The sequence below is a fragment of the Malaya genurostris genome, unplaced genomic scaffold, assembly GCF_030247185.1.
Source record: "Malaya genurostris strain Urasoe2022 unplaced genomic scaffold, Malgen_1.1 HiC_scaffold_5, whole genome shotgun sequence".
NCBI classification, from domain to species: domain Eukaryota; kingdom Metazoa; phylum Arthropoda; class Insecta; order Diptera; family Culicidae; genus Malaya; species Malaya genurostris.
The window spans coordinates 152305-172726 of NW_026682681.1; positions in this window are offsets into that span (position 1 = coordinate 152305).

Consider the following 20422-nt stretch of genomic DNA (forward strand, 5'->3'; position numbering starts at 1 on the left):
TAATAATAATAATAATAATAATAATAATAATAAAAATAATAATAATAATAATAATAATAATTAATAATAATTTTAGTTGACAGTGAAATTTCGTAACTTTTATTCGCTTCGAGAATTATAATGGTGAATTTTTACTAAAGATTGATTGATGATTTTTGCAAGACCAGTAACTAGTGTCTACGGTAACAACCTTTGCTCTAAGTTCTTCTCTTCCTATATTGTCCATTCCTATCATCCTGTGTCAGTTCCAATCCTGGAAGTCAAAACTTCATCGATACAACTAGGTGTCGTGGCTGTTAGAGCCGCTGTTGATGTTGCTATAAGTTCGAGCTAGATAATAAGCCTCATCCCTTAGTGTATGAGTAGATTCACGTTACTTAAGTTTAGAATTTATTGGTTGAGTTTTGTGAGTTATATTGAGAAATATTTGCTGCTGTAACTGTTGTAATTTAATATGAAGATAAATAATGCTTTCTTAAACATTGTCAGTTTCGTTTCTAGTGACGGTTGATCGGCGTTCATCGAAGGAAAGTTATCGGGTTGTTGTATGACCTGTCAGAGTATTTGCGCGCGTGGTTTTTCTAAACTAGACGAGCTTCGAAGAATCGCAGCTTTTTCTAACGTCGATACCAGGGTTGTCTGTGAGTCGTAGTTGAATGATATAACTAAAAAAGATGATCCTAACATTTATTGATATAAAATTATAACACACGATCGTAAAGGTAGGATAAGAGGAGGTATAGTTATATATAAAAAAACTTGGAATATTTAAGGAGTGTATCGATAAGTAGTTAGCAACATACAAACAGTTGTTACTCTGAAATGGCTTAATTTTTTGCAGCGTGTTTTGCGGTGACATGTTTGTTCACATGTCAATAACAGCTGCGCAATCGATTGGTTTCGGTACGGTTTACCGTTACAATGATGAGTCGAATTGATCCGGAAAGACAATTCTGCATACTTGGTGCTCAGAAAGTGGTGTCACGTACAACGAAATTGCAAAACGGATGAAAGTGCACCACACCAGTATCAAAAATATTATTGAGAAGTTCGGTAAAACCCTTTCCATGAAGGATTTGCCCCGATCCGGTAGGAAAACGGGTCCCAGCCAGCCCGGCTGTGGTTGAGTACATCAGGAAAAACCCATCGGCTACGACGCGGGATTTGGCCAAGCAGTTCAACACGAGCATCGGGATGATTCAACGGATCAAAGTTCGGAACTCCCTGAACGTACAAGAAATAGATGGTGCCGAAAAAGTCCCTGGTACAGCAAGTTCAGGCCAAAACAAGAGCGCGAAAACTGTATAACCGGATTTTACAGAATAAAGACGGATGCATCCTGATCGACGACGAAACCTACGCCAAGGAAGACTCTCGAGCGCTGCCCGGACCGCAATATTATACGAAATCGGTGTACCAGGACCTGGACGACACTGACACCACGGTGGCGATTGAAAAGATTGGGCAGATGGTCTGGCAAGCAATTTGTACCTGCGGTTTGCGGTTACCGATTTTCTTCACGAAGGGCATAACTAACGCCAAGGTGTACGAGGAAGAATGTTTGAAGAAGAGAATGCTGCCACTTTACAGAATGCATAAGGCTCCTCCTCTCGTCTGGCCGGATTTGGCTTCCGTTCTACAGTGGTTGTCACAAAATAATGTACAATTCGTGGAAAAGGACATCAACCCACCGAGCTGCCCGGATCTTCGGCCAATTGAAAGGTATTGGGCAATTGTCAAGCGGCACTTTCGGAAGGAAGGTACAGTGTCCCAAAACATGCAGGAGTTCAAATCAAAACTGGACAGCTGCCACCAGGAAAGTCACAAAAGTAACTGTGCAAAATTTAATGAAGAATGTCAAGTCCAAAGAGCGAGCGTTTCACAGAAACTAGGATTTTCTTCAATATAAAAAAGTGAAATGCATAAAAATGTAATTTTTCTACAATATATCGAAAACAGATGTCAAAATATTTTTTTTTTCGCTGTTCTATTCAATAATCAATGTTGCTAACTACTTTTCGATACACTCCTTAATGCCAAAGACATAACCGCGAAATTGACATAGGACTGCATTTGAGATATGTATGAATATAAATTGATTTAATCCCGTTTGACCGTTTTAGATTTGCTGAACAAGACAATTTGGTTTCCAAAGATTGCGCTCCGAAATTGACATGGCGGGCCTCGACGAATTATGCGAATTTTCGTTATCGCTTACGGTCGAGACGATAGAAACAAATACAATACAGTGTAGTGAACAATAGAGTGTACGAAATGGGCAAATACGATTAACACTCCTAATACCAAGCCTAAAAAGTTACGCGAAGCACCAAGCCTCAAAAAAAGTTGGAACGGTAACTTTGAGCTACCATAGCTCAGTTGTTACTTGACCAATTTCGATAAATTTTTCACCCTCGAATTTTGTGAAGTTTGTAGATTATTTTAACTATATCATTATTGGCAATCTTTTAGGAAAAACTAATGAAAATCAGATTTTTCCCGTTCCAAGTTTGTTTTCGAGCACAAAACGTGCCCTATCTGCATTCATGCGGCACCTGCATCGCGAATCGGATATTGAGAACTTCAACTTTACCGAGTCATAACTTTGTTGTTAGTCAACCGATCTTCAAAATTTGTTCACCATTGGAAAGGTAATACTTCCAGAAATAAAATGCACTAAAAAAAACGAAAAGTAGGGTTATCTACCCAAAGTTATAATGAAAACTGTAGATAGATGACCTAAGAAAAGATGAGACTTTTTACTATGATCGTAAATATCTCGAAATTCAAAGCGATGTCCTATATATTTTTATGCATCATTCGATTGCTAGTGATACCAGCTACAATTTTCGCTCAATTACCATTCCTACACAATCAGAAGAAAACATTGAGAAATCGATGAATTTATAAATATATATGAATTTTTCATTTTTTTTCACATGTTTGTTTATAACTCGAAAATTAAAGCGATGACATGTACATTTTTTTTATTCAAAATATTGAAATCATTACCAGAAACAATGTATTGATGATCAAAACTACATATCCGTTCAAAGAATCTCAAGAAATTTGGTACAAATACAGAGAATTTGTGTTATTGGGAAAATTTTGCCAAACAACATGAAATCAAAACTTTTAAATTTTATGACATATATTTTTTTATTATTTTAGTTGGAAATTTAATATAAACAAAATTTACAAAAAAAAACTGAAACTTGGATTTCACTGAAAATTTTAAAATTTTTAGTAAATAACCTAAAACTCTTAAAATATTTTTGTATTGGACAAACGATCTAAACAATTTTTATGCACAACACAAACGCATTTGATAACTACTAAAATTCTGGTTTTGTTGTAGGTTTGCCATAGAATCTCAAAAAATAAATAAAAGATCGGAAATTTTAAAATTTCCGAGTTAAATTGCATTGCACAGTGGTCCGGATCCACAATTTAGGGGGCTTTGTGGCTTAACCTTATACTTAAGAGCTATGATGTCTTCAAAACAAATGATCAGTGAAGATAAGCCATATGTCGATGTACATGGTATTAGGGTGGCTCTTATTATATTGGTGATCCGAAACTTATTTTCCAGATGTATTGAGAAAGAGGACTGCATTTTTCGGCAAAACTGTAGATAAACTTATATCGAGCAGCTTTGCTGAGGACATCATAGTAGTATCTGCAACGGTTTTAGTGTTACAGCTATTTTTAAAGAGCAACTTAGGTTGTTCCTCAAAAAATCAGATTTTTTGTTCTAGCATTTATATTTTTCTCTTTTCGTATAGGTATCTTTGAACATCTTTTAGAGTTTGTTAAAACTGGCGTGTTCAGGTAGCGTTTTCTGAACCGAAGTTATGAGCAAAACTAGTTCAAAAACAGGTTATTTTTAAACTGCTATATCTAACATTGAGGAAAACGAAAAAAATCCGTTTCGTGTATTTGACAAAAAATATTTTCGAGCATGTTTATAAAAAAAGGCGGAAGAGATATTTTTTAAAATTTTTTTAAATTATGTTCATACATTGGATTTTTTCATAGAAAAATATTCGTATCAGTCATTTATTAGCTGTATAAGGTATTTTTGTCTTCTAAAGTGTCAAATTAATTCAAGTGCATATTCGGGAAGAAATCGTTCTGCATTCTTCGGGGAATGCAGAATGGTGTCGCTTTTGTAAAATCTCTAACGCCTCTCGGTGGTTGGAGGTTCTATCAACCGTGCATTTTGGCACCTGCAGATCGTTCAGCATCCTTTCGGGGATGCAGGACGACTTATTTCTTTATGTTTTGTGCTGTTTTCCCACCTCACCCAATTCTCAATTCCCTTCCATGTTCCTTTTATCCTTACCTTCCCATCAGGAAGTTGATGAGAAGCTACGCAAGGCACGAATCTCCAAATAACTAGGGGAACATGCCACTTGAGCCAATTAGTTCTGATAACATAGGTGCAGGGTTTCATTCAGTAAAAAGCATTCAAACGAAGAGGTTGTTTTTCGAGACGAAGACAACTGTAAGCTGCGAATAGATTGGTTGGTAGGTGCTAATCGCAAAGGCTGCTGCAAAGCCAATATTTGGGGCGACTCCAGTTTCATAAGTGCCTGAAATAGTGGAACTCACTTCACTGAGAAATATGGCCTAACCGATTTGAGAACTGTTTCAATTTGTAGGTTACACTAGTTCATGCACTAGCTTTCATGTTTTTCAAAAATCAAACAAAACTGTTTGAAGAATACATTTTTATATGAGAATAAGAGAGATATGAGAAAGTCATCATTACACAACTAGGTGGATAAAAACAAGTTTTACTTAATTTCGTATGATTTTTGTGCTAAATTCAGAACTCTACTTTTTCTAAATTGTTTACTAATAGAAAATTCAAATAATTTTCGAATTCTATACATTCCGAAATAATTCTAAGTTTGTGATATTTAAATTCTAATATACTATCGATTATAATTGATGTCGTTTAGGATAGCGGAAAATTTAAGATATATTTTTTTGTTCTCAATTGCTAGTAAAACAAAAATCAAGCAATATTTTTTTTTAAATTTTAGTTGGTTTCTTTGGTCATGGGTGAGTATATGGAATTCGTATAAATTTACGTTCTATTTCTTTTTGTACAAAGCCATTGAAATAATTTAAAATTTTCGTGTTGTCACAAAATTTATTTTATTAAATGAAACAAATTCTACGTCTCTTTGAAACAGATAAAATCAAAACGGATTCCAATATTTTCACTTTGATTTGCAGAAACGTTATACGCAATATATATCAGAAATTTTGAAATTTCCGATCTTCTACCGATTTTCTGAGATTTTACGGAAAACCTAAAACAAAAAAAACTAATTTTAGTAGTTAACAATTCCGTTTGGGTTGTGCATAAAAATTGTTTAGATCTTTTGTCCAATACAAAAAAATTATAATTTTTAGAGTATAGGTATATTTACCAAAATTTTTAAGATTTTCAGTGAAATCCAAGTTTCAGTTTTTTTGTAAATTTTGTTCATAATAAATTTCCAACTAAAATAATAAAAAAATATATGTCATAAAATTTCAAAGTTTTGATTTGTTTTTTTTTGGCAAAAGTTTCCCAATGATTGAAGTTCTCTGTATTTGTACCAAATTTCTTGAGATTCTTTGAACGGATATATAATTTTGATCATCAATACATTGTTTCTGGTAATGATTCCAATATTCTGAATCAAAAAAATGTACATGTCATCGCTTTAATTTTTGAGTTATATACAGGGTGATTTTTTAAGAGCTTGAGAACTTTTTTAAACAATAAAACGCATAAAATTTGCAAAATCTCATCGGTTCTTTATTTTAAACGTTAGATTGGTACATGACATTTACTTTTTGAAGATAATTTCATTTAAATGTTGACCGCGGCTGCGTCTTAGGTGGTCCATTCGGAAAATCCGCTTTTTTATCGACAAATTTTGTTCAGCGATGAGGCTCATTTCTGGTTGAATGGCTACGTAAATAAGCAAAATTGCCGCATTTGGAGTGAAGAGTAACCAGAAGCCGTTCAAGAACTGCCCATGCATCCCGAAAAATGCACTGTTTGGTGTGGTTTGTATTGGAATCATTGGACCGTATTTTTTCAAAGATGCTGTTGGACGCAACGTTACAGTGAATGGCGATCGCTATCGTTCGATGCTAACAAACTTTTTGTTGCCAAAAATGGAAGAACTGAACTTGGTTGACATGTGGTTTCAACAAGATGGCGCTACATGCCACACAGCTCGCGATTCTATGGCCATTTTGAGGGAAAACTTCGGAGAACAATTCATCTCAAGAAATGGACCGGTAAGTTGGCCACCAAGATCATGCGATTTGACGCCTTTAGACTATTTTTTGTGGGGCTACGTCAAGTCTAAAGTCTACAGAAATAAGCCAGTAACTATTCCAGCTTTGGAAGACAACATTTCCGAAGAAATTCGGGCTATTCCGGCCGAACTGCTCGAAAAAGTTGCCCAAAATTGGACTTTCCGAATGGACCACCTAAGACGCAGCCGCGGTCAACATTTAAATGAAATTATCTTCAAAAAGTAAATGTCATGTACCAATCTAACGTTTAAAATAAAGAACCGATGAGATTTTGCAAATTTTATGCGTTTTATTGTTTAAAAAAGAGTTCAAGCTCTTAAAAAATCACCCTTTACAAACATGTGAAAAAAATTGAAAAATTCATATATATTTATAAATTCATCGATTGTTTAATGTTTTCTTTTGATTGTGCAGGAAAGGTATTTGAGCGAAAATTGTAGCTGGTATCACTAGCAATCGAATGATGTATAAAAATATATAGGTCATCGCTTTGAATTTCGAGATATTTACGATCATAGTAAAAAGTCTCATCTTTTCTTAGGTCATCTATCTACAGTTTTCATTACAACTTTGGGTAGAAAACCCTATTTTTAGTTTTTTTTTCAGTGCATTGTATTTGTGGAAGTAGTACCTTTCCAATGGTGAACAAATTTTGAAGATCGGTTGACTAACAACAAAGTTATGACTCGGTAAAGTTGAAGTATTCAATATTTTCTATGCGACGATTATGCCAAAGGAAAGAAAATTGGAAAGCAGATAGGGCATATTGGGCGCGTGAAAAAACTTGGAACGGGAAAAATCAAATTTTCATTGGTTTTCCTTTACCAATCATCTGCTACAAAGTTTTGGAATCAATCTACGAACTTCACAAAATTCGAGGGTGTAAAATTTATTGAGATTCGTTGAAAAACAGCTGAGCTATGACAGCTCAAAGTTACCGTTCCAACTTTTTTTGAGGCTTGGTATTTGGAGTGTTAAACAAAGCCTGAAACTTGGCCTACAAGACCAAATTCAATTTGTATGGATTTCAAGCGCTGCAAAGTTAGACCAGCAGCAACCGAAATTGAAATCTTGCTTAAGGAACGAATGCATCTTAACGTTAATGACGTAAATGAGATTCAATTAAACAAGGCGTCTAACTATGTGTACATCATGTTCAAACGTGAAAGAGATGCAATTGCATTTGCTTCGGTTAATAACGGGGTGCACAGTGCTGATCATGACAATGTTAAATATAAAATCCCTGTGTACATGGTGGACAATGCCATAGAAGTACGCGTGCGTGACCTTCCCCCGCAGACCAGCGATGGGTTCGTTCGGGAAAGTATATCGCAGTACGGTGAAGTTATTTCCATCGAAAGAGAAGTATGGCGGAATCCGGATATCCGGAATGGCGTGCGAGTGGTACGTATGCAACTACGTAAAGCAATTCCATCTTACATAATTTGTGATCAAGACGGGATACATCCGTGTAAAACGCTGATTACGTATGAAAATCAACTGGTTACATGTCAGTTTTGTGAACAACCTGCACAATACGGTAAACCTTGCACTGAAACTGAGACAAGGACATTTTCAAACAAAAACGAGGACAACCGCTCAACAACGGAAACTAGTGAGCGCAGTACTCCTGTTTCACCATCAAACCAACCAGCAACTGCAACTAATGTACAACAATGCGCGTCTACAGCAACTAAAAACGAGTTCAAGACTGCGACTTACAAGGGAAACGAAGAAAAAACGGGAACCAACAACGATACCACCGATGCGGCAATGGATGACGAGACGAGCCTTGAACAAAGTGCCCCTCAATCATCGCAAGATAAAAATGAAGCTCCTCTCCCCCTAGAAAAAGGGTGACAACGAGATTCAATGGTAAAAGAGTTATTTTATCTAATAAAAACATGGCTCAATCGGCCACGTAAAGCTTGTACGCAAAATGGCCTGAATAAAAAAAGCTTGTACGCAAAATGGCCTTTTATAAAAAAAAACTGGTATTATTTGCATTCGTTTAATGCGCACTGTGAACGGTTCATTATACTGATGATTTCATTAGATGTTTTCTAAACGGATTATTTTTACTTTCGATTTGCACATTTCATAGAAGAATAATTCTAATAGTTCTTCGAGAAACCCTTAGAATGGCCGATCAATTGACTATTCTACGTCGCTCACATTTCGTTGTATTTTTCTCGAATGTAAACGACCAATAGCTGGATGACGACGCAATCGCTCATATATTTCAATATTTCATTTATCTCAATATTTCAGTGATAGAAACTATCAAAACGCTGTCCGGGTTTCTGACATTCATGATCAGACCAGAACCTGACTCTACGATATTAAACACTGTTCGGAACATTTTTCTCGAACGCGATGCAGCGAAATGATCTTGTATTTTGGAACAACCCCAAACATCATTTCCTATCACTATCACTCTTCACATCCACCCCGAAAATATCCATATGATTGGGGTTTACAACCTTCGTTACACAAAACTTTTTGTGCGAAGTATATTTCAAATAACGTAATTTTTTTTACGAAGACATTTGATTTACGAACCTCCGTTTGAGTTTGTAAAAGTAGGTTTAAGCGAAGATACTTTTGCAAGTAACAAAGTTACAGGCATTCTAAATATGAAAGAATCTTATATTGGCACCATTGGAATATAGAATAATACTTATTATTCTGTATTCCAATGGTTCTCTTATTTAGAGTCAACACAAGAGCCATGACAAAAAAAAAAATAATAGCAATGGTAAAAATTGAACTATAATAGCAACAGTAACTTTACCTGTATACCGAAAAAAAGCACAAGTAACTTACCAATGACAAAAGATAAAGAGACTTGTTATCTATACGACCGAAAAAACGAGAACCCTACCAAAGTTAAGAGTAACCGTAGACATCACTTACCTAATACTTAGCATATACAAAGACGCGCCAAGGAAAAAAAAAATAAAACAATTTTCATCACATGTAAATGAAAGAAGTTTGTGTTTTTTGCATGGATATTCTTAGGTGTTTTAGTTCTCATGACAATATTTTAATTATCGTCGTTTTAAACGGCAAATTGAGATTTTAATCACTCATTACCGTGTACGGTCAAAACTGAAAATCGTATCGAATTTCAATCTTAACGTGTGACAATCATTGAACATTCCATGAGATGTCGAAGTAAGTTCCACTTCAGAGTTTCTCGTCATTATTTATGGTAGATGTTTTATAAGATTTTAAGACCTCTCATTTGAATCATAGATGATTCTTAGATTTCATTTGAATCTTAGATCGGTTCAGCCATTGAATTGCATAACTTTAATTTCGTTTCACATATCATTTTGTGGTTCCGCAATCAGAAGTCGGATCCAAACGTAATTCAGGAACCTTGTTTGGGAGTATACGACTTTTCATATGAATCTGAGTTTGTAGAAAACGGTTTAGCCATCTCCGAGAAAATTGAGTGAAATTATTTGTCACACACGCATTTGCTCATCTCGACGAACTGAGTCGTATGGTATATGGAAGTTATGTTCTTCCAGCATTTATTGCTGTAAGTAGTTTAAATCAATATAATTATGGAATTACTTTCAACTCGAAAATGCTGATATCATCTGGTTTACATATGCCATGTTTGAACGATTATGTTGCCAAAAAACGAACCGTGCTAAAATCGGTCCGAGGCAAATTGTCATGAAAAAGGATGCTGTACACAGTCTATTTGGTACTTAGAAATAATTGTTTGTAACAGTAAAAAAAATCTTGTTTCACGTTTCTCCCAAGCATTGCTTTGTCATACAGCGCTCAAAACGCCTACTGCTGGAATAGGGGGAAAAGTCGCTTATACAAAAATGTCGATATCTCCGTTGAAAATGGACGGATTTTAACAATCTATGACTTGTTGGATAGCTATTACCGTGTGGCATCTAAGTATAGAAACATACTCTGTTTTCAAGGTCAACTGTGACAGATACTGTCCAAAAGCTAAAAATTTTGACATGAAACTTCGTATAACTAAAAAAATAAACATCCGATCTCAAAACTCGAGATCTCGACCTCTTTGTTGACAACATACAGACACACGGACATTTGTTCAGTTCGTTGAGCTGAATCGATTGGTATATGACATTTGGCCTTCGGAAAATTTTCCTAAAGTTAATCACACAATGTGAACTAACAAATACCATGTAGTAATATCCGTCCAAATCAAAGCAGCAAACACAACAGTTAAAAACTTAGTACAAAAATTAATACTTATATTCAGAAAATTTTTAGAATTAAAATTCGACCAAGGAAACGAGTACAAAAATGAAGTATTTAAGAAAGTATGCAAATATTTACAAATCAAACAAACCTTCACTACGTTTTATCATTCAACCAAAAGAGGGGTGATGTAGCACAATAATATTGACTTGCTTAATTTGAACTCATCAAAACCAAGATCACCCAAGCCGCACAATCCTTACGAAACATTTTCCCACATTCCCAACATTCACACGATCTCCAACGAATCATAACAATCAAAGCAACAGACACCATAAGTATTCTAAATACGAACTCTTACAGTCTTTACAGCAAAGCCAACATCGATCCCAAATTTCTCAACGGTCGTTACTTTTCTCAAGAGCCGGTTGCAAACCAGGATCAAGTTCTCATGCCATGCTTTAATGTAACTGAATCTGACTCCTCCTATTACACTATGTATTAACTAAAAGCTGTAATTTAGCTAGGTAAGGCTAAGATTGAAACAGAAATAAACATTATAATTGTTGTAACTTGTAAACAAACGAGTTATAATTCAAGTATGTACACCCATTTTTCTTAAAGGGCTAAACCTATTTCCAAGAGCTTATGTTCATTTGATACCTACTATGACACGTCATTCAAGTTCGGTGTCATGATAAATTTACAATGCTTATGGCGAACACATTTTGTTCCGAATATAAAATCGTATAAATGTTTTAATAACTAGAATTACTAGAGAAACGAAATATCACACCACTAGATGGATTAAAAAAAGGATTTTAAATGCAATGTTTATATACCGAAAGAAGTTTTTCATACCAGCCAATAATATGAATGGATTGAACAATTTTAATTGAGACGTTTTAAAAATATGTTTAAGTTCAATGGACTCAAACTTGGCACTGTGGACTGTATTTTTTATGCTAATGTGCTTTTCTAATATAAAATCAGCTATAGTAGTGATCAAAGCATTAAAAATGCTGAATGATTAAGCATCATAGAGATAACCATTCCAACCAGTTGGTGTTTACTAAGTGTTTGTGCACTTTTTATGAAGTCCAAATACATGCGGAAATCAGGATGCAGAAAAAAGTTGAGCGGTACTGCACAGTAATATTTTTGTTTTATACATAAAAAAGGAAAACCAGGATAGGCAGTGCCGTTCTGCGCTGCAATAATAATTTGTAGACAAAGGTATGAAATGGTATTCATATTATTTATGTTAGCAGGGGAATTCATTTTGACGAACACACTTTGGTATTGTAAGTTTTGATGTGGCTTGATGGGGAATCGCTGTTTTTGAAAAATTTTCTAATGTAAACAACGAAATGGTAAATGAATATTCTTTTGATTTGACCTGCATGTTTGAAATTAAATCAATAAACGCCATTGGCATGCTGTTTATCAAAATAGTTTAGAATAGATGCCCGGGTTGGCGGTTCAATGCATAGGACGCTGGTCTTACAAACCAGTTGTCGTATGTTCGATACTCGACCTGGAAGGATTCTTAGTGTCAGTAGGATCCATAGTACTAGCCATGCAATGATTCGATTCTGTACACTAAGAATCGGCTGCGAAGTCTGTTGAAACAGAAAGGCCAAATTCCACAAAAGGAATGTAATGCCAAGACTTTGCTTTAGAATAGATGCTAAAGCGAGCATCTATCGTGGGTTGCAAGGGGCTTCATAGAAAAGCGGTTGTACGCTCAAGCATATTAAAATGAATATTACCAATAACGAATATGGAACAAAGTGAAACTGTAAAATAAATAATTCTAGGAAATTTTCGATGAAATAGATAGAAATCTATACAAAAATAACAGGTGTTGAATACATCAACAGTAGACTCACATTGATGCTAAATATATTAAACACACATTCGTAGTGCAAACAGGATTCATAAAAAGAGAGTAATAAAAATTGTGTGGTCAAGTCATATTTGCATTGAAAAAAGTAATCATAATATGAATCATGATTCATTTTTTTGATATATTCGTCCTCCTAAATTATGCTCAGTTTCAATATTTAATTTCTTAGAAATAATCATTAGGACTTTAGTTTGTCTGTTGATTAAAATATATAAATAAATATTTATTAAATTTTTGTGTTTGTCTAAACATGTATCGGTTTGCACTGAATGGGACTTTTGTGAAATTGCAAAGTATTTAAGTTGTGTACTGAAAAACCGTCAATACACAAAATCAATGCAACACTGGCTGTACTTTTCTACTACTGGGCAGGAATCAATCAGATATTTAGATGTAAGATAGAAGTGAATCAAAAGGAGGTGCGTGAAAAGAACATTACGCTCATATTCCAGACCAGTTCCATCGTGCTATGAGAATAGTGCAGTAGATTTGTATTTGAACTGTTCCTAAAGTACTAAATAGGTTCAAGGATCGATTGATTTTGGATCGCACGAGTAGAAATTCCTTTCGGGAGCAGCATATAGGAAAAAGGAAGAGTCTTACCCAAAATTTCAACAAGCGATGTTGCAAAAAGTGGGACGATTCGCAATCTTACGTACAGAAAGTCAAGGAAAGAGCTAAATTACGTCCAAACAAGGTCAAAGATCAAAGTTACCAAGACTGTTTCAGGGAGATGTAAACCAGGCATAGTTTATGTGTGATGGATGGCGAAACATACGACAAAGCATCATTCCAGAAAAAGTTCGGACAGAGATTTTACACCGAAAAGAATACACTTAGAGTTGAAGATGGTTTCGAAATAAAGGAAAAGTTGTAGATTGCATCGAAGTACCTTAGGTGAAGTGCGAAGTGAAATATATACAATCAACGGTGGAATTCCTACAAATACGTATTTTGACAACTTAGGTGCAACACAATGAAAAACAACTAGTTTGGTAAGACTTAGCTTCTAGTCCCGAATCCAAAAGCATGCTGGAATGTATGAGGCTATTTCGGTCCTCAAGGACAAGAATCTATCGAACTACCGAGCTGATCTGCACTCAATCGAAAATTTTCGAATTATGATGAAGCCAAACCTCAGAAAGACTAAGGAGAGAATAAAAGTAGCAAAAGAAATGTCCAGAAATATGACAGTACAAGCTTTTTGGATGACCTAAAGCAAAAATGTTGAGAATTTTATTAAAAATCTTCATTTATCGACCCAATATATATAAAGGGTGTTACTATAAAACATTGGTCAAACCAAAACGTGCACCGAGGTCTTTTGTTACGCGGTTTTTAGGAGTGTCCGACATTCGACAGTTGATTTAGCCACATTCAAGAATTTCGTCATCTTGACTGGCGAGTAGATTGGATATCCGTGGCGCATCAGCAAAATTTTATAACACTGATTCTTTTCCAACGAGCTGTGAATAGTTGAAATTAAATACGGATAATCATGAGGTCCCAGCATTACAATATTGAAATTGTTATTTCACGCCTTGGTTGTTTCAACTAAACTGTTGTTGATTTAACTGACATATCTATTGATTTTGTCACAACCATTCAGGTAGAAGAAATAACCGAATGCTGTCAGTTGGATGAGAATGAAGATAGCAAAACTCAAAGCCAAAATCCTCTTCATTTTATCATCAACGTTTCATGTTGAAAATTTTAAATGTCAATTGAACGTCATTCATGTCAATTACGCAGTTGCCGTTTTATGTAAGTGAAAGTATGTACAATTAATTGTACAAGTGTTTCATATACTGAATAGATTTTTCTACAGTGCGAATGTTTTAATTTCATCTGCGAGTAATGTATTTTCAGAAAGTTTATGTCAATAAAACTAAAGCCGCATAATCCTTAAAAATTCATTGAAAAAAAACAAGTGTGTAGGTTGTTAGTTGATGGCCATACGTAAGCCACTACTTATATTTCGGGAACTGGCCACATTAATGCCAATAGCTCAAATCTGGCAACACCAAACTAAAGTTTGACATTTTTAAACATAAACGTACTCAGAACGTTTAGATGTACAAGCGCTATTTGTCTTGTTTACAGTGAGTTAAAAAAATCAGTTTGACTAAAAAATGGAAAAGATTTCGTTCGTATTTTTCACAACTTTCGACGTGGATTATCTCAACAAGAGTGTGTCGATGAACTTAGTTCTTTGTATGGCGATGAACCACAATCAAAAACCTCTATAGCGCTGGTATATTTCGAATTTCCTGAAGGTCGTCCAAAATCAGTTGTTTTGCTAGAAACCATCGATGCTGTGCTTGAACTGATAAAGCAAGATCGTCATGTGACATACCGTGAGATAGAGGCATCCTTGGGCATTAGATCCACACGCGTGCATTTAATGTTGCTTGCATGAACACCTGGCCGTAATAAAAGGTTTGTTCCCGTTGGATCTGCACAATTTGACAATCGCTCAAAAAGAGGCTCGTGGAGATTGATGCAAGAAAATGTTAAAACAATACAATCGCGGTGAATCACCCGACGTACAGAAGATCGTAATAGGTGACGAAACATGGATATATACGTATGAGCCGGAAACAAAACAGCAATCGACTGCGCGGGTGTTCCAAGACGAGCCAAATCTAACAAAAGTTGTTCGCGCATGAAGCACTTCGAAGCAGTCTATGGAGAAATTCGCAAACCGAACAAGAGAAGACGAATCATCCTCCATCATGACAATTTGAGCTCTTATCCACCGTACAGCCCTGATTTAGCACCCAATGATTTATTTTTATTCTCGCATATCAAGAATTGGTTCGATTGTCACGAATGCCTGCAAAACTGTATGGAGTGTATGACAATCTACTGGAGAATACTTTGAAAATCAATGAAGCCATTTTCTCCTAAAAATGTTTGTTCTTATTCGCTATTTCTGAAATATAAGTAGTGACCCTCGTAGAAGCTTTCCCCGGCTATACCTTCTTCAGGCTCCTGTTCCGAAATTTCCGGAAATAGCTATCAAAAACTCGAAAATGGAAAAAAGCACTCAAAGCTAGAAAAAAGTCTATTCTTTTGTCTCATTTCAAATATCTGTAAATGTAATTCTGAATTTAGATAAAATATTTTTTAAATAAAAAAAATATCAAAATTGTGGTAAAAACGTTATTTTTCTGTTCATACGATGCCGTCAGAAGTTGAAGTCTGATATACACAAATGGTTGGTCAACTTATCAAATCATACTTTAAGGGAGGGTCGCTACCATATATTTCTACATCAAAACAATGAAAAAATACGACTTTTATATCCAGTTCCGATAATGAAAAAAGTATCATTATACCGCTAGGTGCATTTAAACAGGGTCTGCTAGGTGTGTACACTAGAAAATTATTTTCCTTTTATCTAACACTTTAGGTCAAAGGCCTCAATAATCAGAATCACGACTACTTATCTGCAATATCGTTCTCTTTTATAAAATAGCCTAATGTAAATGTTTTTATTTCAGCATTTAAATGAAGTAACAAATTTGGTGACGTGGTGTTTTTATTTGAAGCGAAAAAATCACTCAATTCTATAGCATTACAGCTTTTTCACAGCTGAATCATGGTACTCGAACGGTTGCATGAGGGGATGGGGCGCAGTGTATTTTGTTCGGAGGAATGTTCAACTGTTGAAACAAATTTTATACCTATTATTGGCGCGTCGATCAGTGTCGTGATAAATTTGTTTTGCAAACGCAAATAAATAGTGTTCGTTTTGACTCCTTCCCTCTCTCTCTCTCTCACCCTGCCCAGCTCGAGACCAGCAAGGGCTCGGGAATGGTTCGAATCGATTCGGGCAAAAACGGGAAGAAGCGATGTGATTGCGTGAAAGATTGATGGCCAACCAACTGGCGTTTTTGGTTTTGGTACCAGCACGACATACATTCATGGCTCACGGACCACCGACAGTCAAAAGTGTATGCAATTTCCGCATTGAGCTGGAAGATCGACGGTACCAGAATAGTGGATTGGTTGGACGCAAGCAAGTTATGTTGTTGAATTCGAGTTTTGATGTTTTCACTATTTTCATTGCATTTGTTTGCGCAACAAATGGTAGTGACAGCGAGAAAAATGAGCTGAGCTAAATCGAGTGATTTGTTTTTGATTGCTTGGGTATATCGTTTTTTTTTCTCGCAGTAGTCAACTACGTATGTGGAGTTTAACCCTTTATTAAGGGACCCTTCAACTAGGCGAATAATTGGACAATTCATATAAAACTCAACCCAAACTAGACATGCAAAGGGCAACGAGTTTATCTAAACAACCGACCAATTATTGTCGTCCATGTTACGTGACAAAAGTCAGTGATATTATCAAATTAGAATCATATTCTCCTTCTGGTCGTTGCCGCCCGCACCCTGTTACACTTGATTTCACAATTAGGTTGACACACCACACCAGCCAGGAGTGAAGTCACCAGACGGCCAACAGTTTGTAACTAACGATCGTTGCCGGCTGCAAAAGTGTAGGAACAAGCTGCTTCAAACTCTCTGTCTCTCCCTGGCGCTCTGTCTCACTCTGCCCAACGGTGTAAACTAGAGAAGGTGTAACTGAGTCATTTCTGTCAACACCTGCAGGCTGCTGGACCCGAAGGCACCCGCTACCGACTCGCCGGCTTTAGTACTGTGTGGTGTCTGACTCGGATGAAGGTGAAAATTATGTACTTCTTGCTTCGTCGAGAACGTAGAGGAGAGTAACCGCCAGGAGTACCGAAAGCTTAGAACCAGTGGTGGGGAAGCGTGGTACGTTGGTGGGTTTTGAAAATTAACCCTAACGAGGAATGGTGAGTCCCACGATGATGGCTCTACCTTCCGCCCCGATGTTACGGTCTTGTGGAATGCACGTGGATCGTCCCTCGCAATTTCTCAACCAGTTGACTTTTATTTGATACTGGCGAGGTCGTTTTTGGCTTAATTACATGCTTTGGGAAATGTCCGATTCGCACTACCCGGTAAGGACCAGTAACCGGAGCAGGGGGAGGATGATTTGTGCTGATTTAATTACTACAAACGGTCCTGTATAATTTGATGTTTGTTACCGAGAGGTGAGTTCCCTTGGGAGATTGGTTTAATCGCACAAATTGGACATACTGCAGTTAGTGCAGCTATCGTAGCTAGTTCTTCCGCCTGGTTGCAGGAAGCTCTTAGTTTTTAGCGTGGCTTAATGAGCTGATTTTGTTTTTATATATGTGTTTACTGAACGGAAGATTAATTAGGTATTTGTACGAATATTAGTAGCGAAAGCCATGCAATTGGTTGATAAATTTATAGATCGGTTGTGAAATCCGTTGAAACAGAATCTGCAATTAAATATAGCATCTTGATTTTGCTTGTACGAATATAAAATATGACGTTTAGGTACTAACATGTGATTAGGGCATGTAGTACGACAGGTTTTTGCGAATGTTATAATGCGAATATAACGATCATTACACGGTTATATGAGTTTAAACTAACGATATGATCTCGTAGATTGTAACCCAATCTTCAAAGTTATGTGCAATAAGCTTGAATTCAATGTTTAAAACCCAAGTAATGAGCAATATTTTTAGTAACTATTGAATCTATTGTACTACACGTTCTTTCCACATGTTTCTATAGATTTAACTTTATTTTGAACAGATTATTGATTCATGTCATGCTCATATCGATAAAACCGACAAAATTATATGCCGTCACAACTGCTGCGTAACGCATTGAGATGTAAATGTGATATAATGAATACTAGAGTGCCTAAAACCAGAGTGACGATATGTTGACAACAACTCAAAACATTTAATCCGAATTTTGGACAGTTATGTTAGCTTTATAGTTATTGTATTTGACAAGTCGTTTGTTCGTTCGGAACGATTGAGTCAAATTTGTGTCTTCCAAACGAACAGCTTTCGTCACTCTGGTTTTAGGCACTCTAGTGTACACATCATTAGCTCAACTAAACCGATAGTAACTGAACTGAAATAATGCCAATGAAAGTCGAACTGGTATTCCTTTTTTTTAATTAATCTTATTTGTGATTCAAACATTTGTTCATTGGTGCTGGTATTAAAATAATACTCGAAAGTGCATTAAGAATGGAATTATAATTTGAAACCTAATTTGGCAAATAATTATTTAAAAAAGTAGAATTTGATACAAGCACAACTAACTAAACTGTGCGCTCCTCTGAGTTGAATTGTATTGATGACAATTCCATTTTGGCGAATCAGATGCATGTGCGCACAAAAGGAATGTGAACATAGAGATGTATATCCTTCTTCACGTTTAAGGAATCTGATAGTGTAATCGTACCTTGAATAATCTTAAGGGGCGGGTAGGGTCTAACACTTTTTAAAAATCATTTATTATTTTCTTAATATTTTCTTATAGTAAAACATTTCAAGAATATTCTGTGAAATTTTCAAGTCTATTTGAACGAAACTTTGGAAGTTATAGACCCTCATCTATGGCTATCTCATTCTGCGAAAAAGCAAGAGCTCGGCGCTCAGGCCAAAGATTTCTACTTCGATTGACTTCAAAACTTGACAAAATTTTCATTATAATAAATTATACAAGAAAAAATATGATTTTTTGAAAATGTTAGTCATTCAAAAACTACTGCACCATTTTTTTCAAATTTTGCACACACTTTCTACATATAAAAAACCAGAACCCAACGTTTTCCTTTTCGTTATTTGTTACTTTGGGGAGGTTTTACAGCTACAGAATGGTGGATTTTTTCGTGAAAAATCGTAGTTTTTACTTTGAACAACCACCAAAAATTGAAAAAAAAAATTAAAAAAATCAATCAGAAACGTTGGGGTCTAGAAAAACTTCTACTCTAACTATGCTGCTTTGATTTGTTGACTTCTGATTAGTCTGCGCTGAGATACAGTGGACACCGTAAATCCTGATTTTCGAGAAGCGTTCTCAAAAATACCTCTTCACCGACTTATTTATCAGTGTTTTTCACGAAAAATTTACAGAATGTTGTTCGAATGATGCTTTTTATCATGCAAAACATTTGAAATTATTTTGTTGAACGATAGTTCTGAAAAAAAAATGGCTAAAATGGCGATTTTTGTCATCATTTATACCCTACCCCCCCTTAATTCCATGATTTATCTTCTGTATTCAAAATAAGTCAGACCCGTACCCAACATTTCGTTTCGGGGCCTATTTCACGAACCTATATTCAAGTAACGGGAGTTATTATCCCATATGACATTTAATTTAATCGAGATCCAACTTCTAGGCCCGGAAATATGTACAGGGTGAAGTAACGGTGAAACAAAAACAGAAAAAAATTCTACACTTGGTTTAAAACTGTTCCAATTTCAAGGTCTTGTTAATTGGTTTTTATACAAACTTGGCACTACCGGTTCTCGATTTCTAAAGTAGCACCAAAACTTCCAAAATAGAGCTCACATAGATTTACCTGAGATGACCAGGCCGATTTTCACAAATGATAGAATGGATTTAAGTGAAAGCTTTCATCCGAATCCGGCTTATGACTCCAGAAATACAGAATTTTGAGTGCTCAAAATCTCAAATCTCTTTTTAAGCAGAGTCGGTAGGTTGATGAGGGCAAAGCGATTCTCGTAACGTGGCAAACCAAAGACGATGTGCACATTTGTATGTATTTAACCTATCCCAAGCACAACGGTCTGGAAGCGGTTTACAGAAAAAAGATGTTTCCATGTGTTCTTTATACATGCAAATAACTTTAGTCCACGACTCAGGGATGTCTGAGGACGCCGTTCCATCGACCATCTCCGCCTAAATGAAATGTTTATATCCAATGGATTCAAACGTCACAGAGAGATTTTCGATCCCTTGCAATTGGCAAGCAATCGACGAGTATTTAGTTTATGTATCGAAACCTATCAAACCTTCAGTCTTCTGAACCAACCAATTACACCCTTGGAACATAGTATGAGATTGCACTCTTCTGCATATTGTTTTA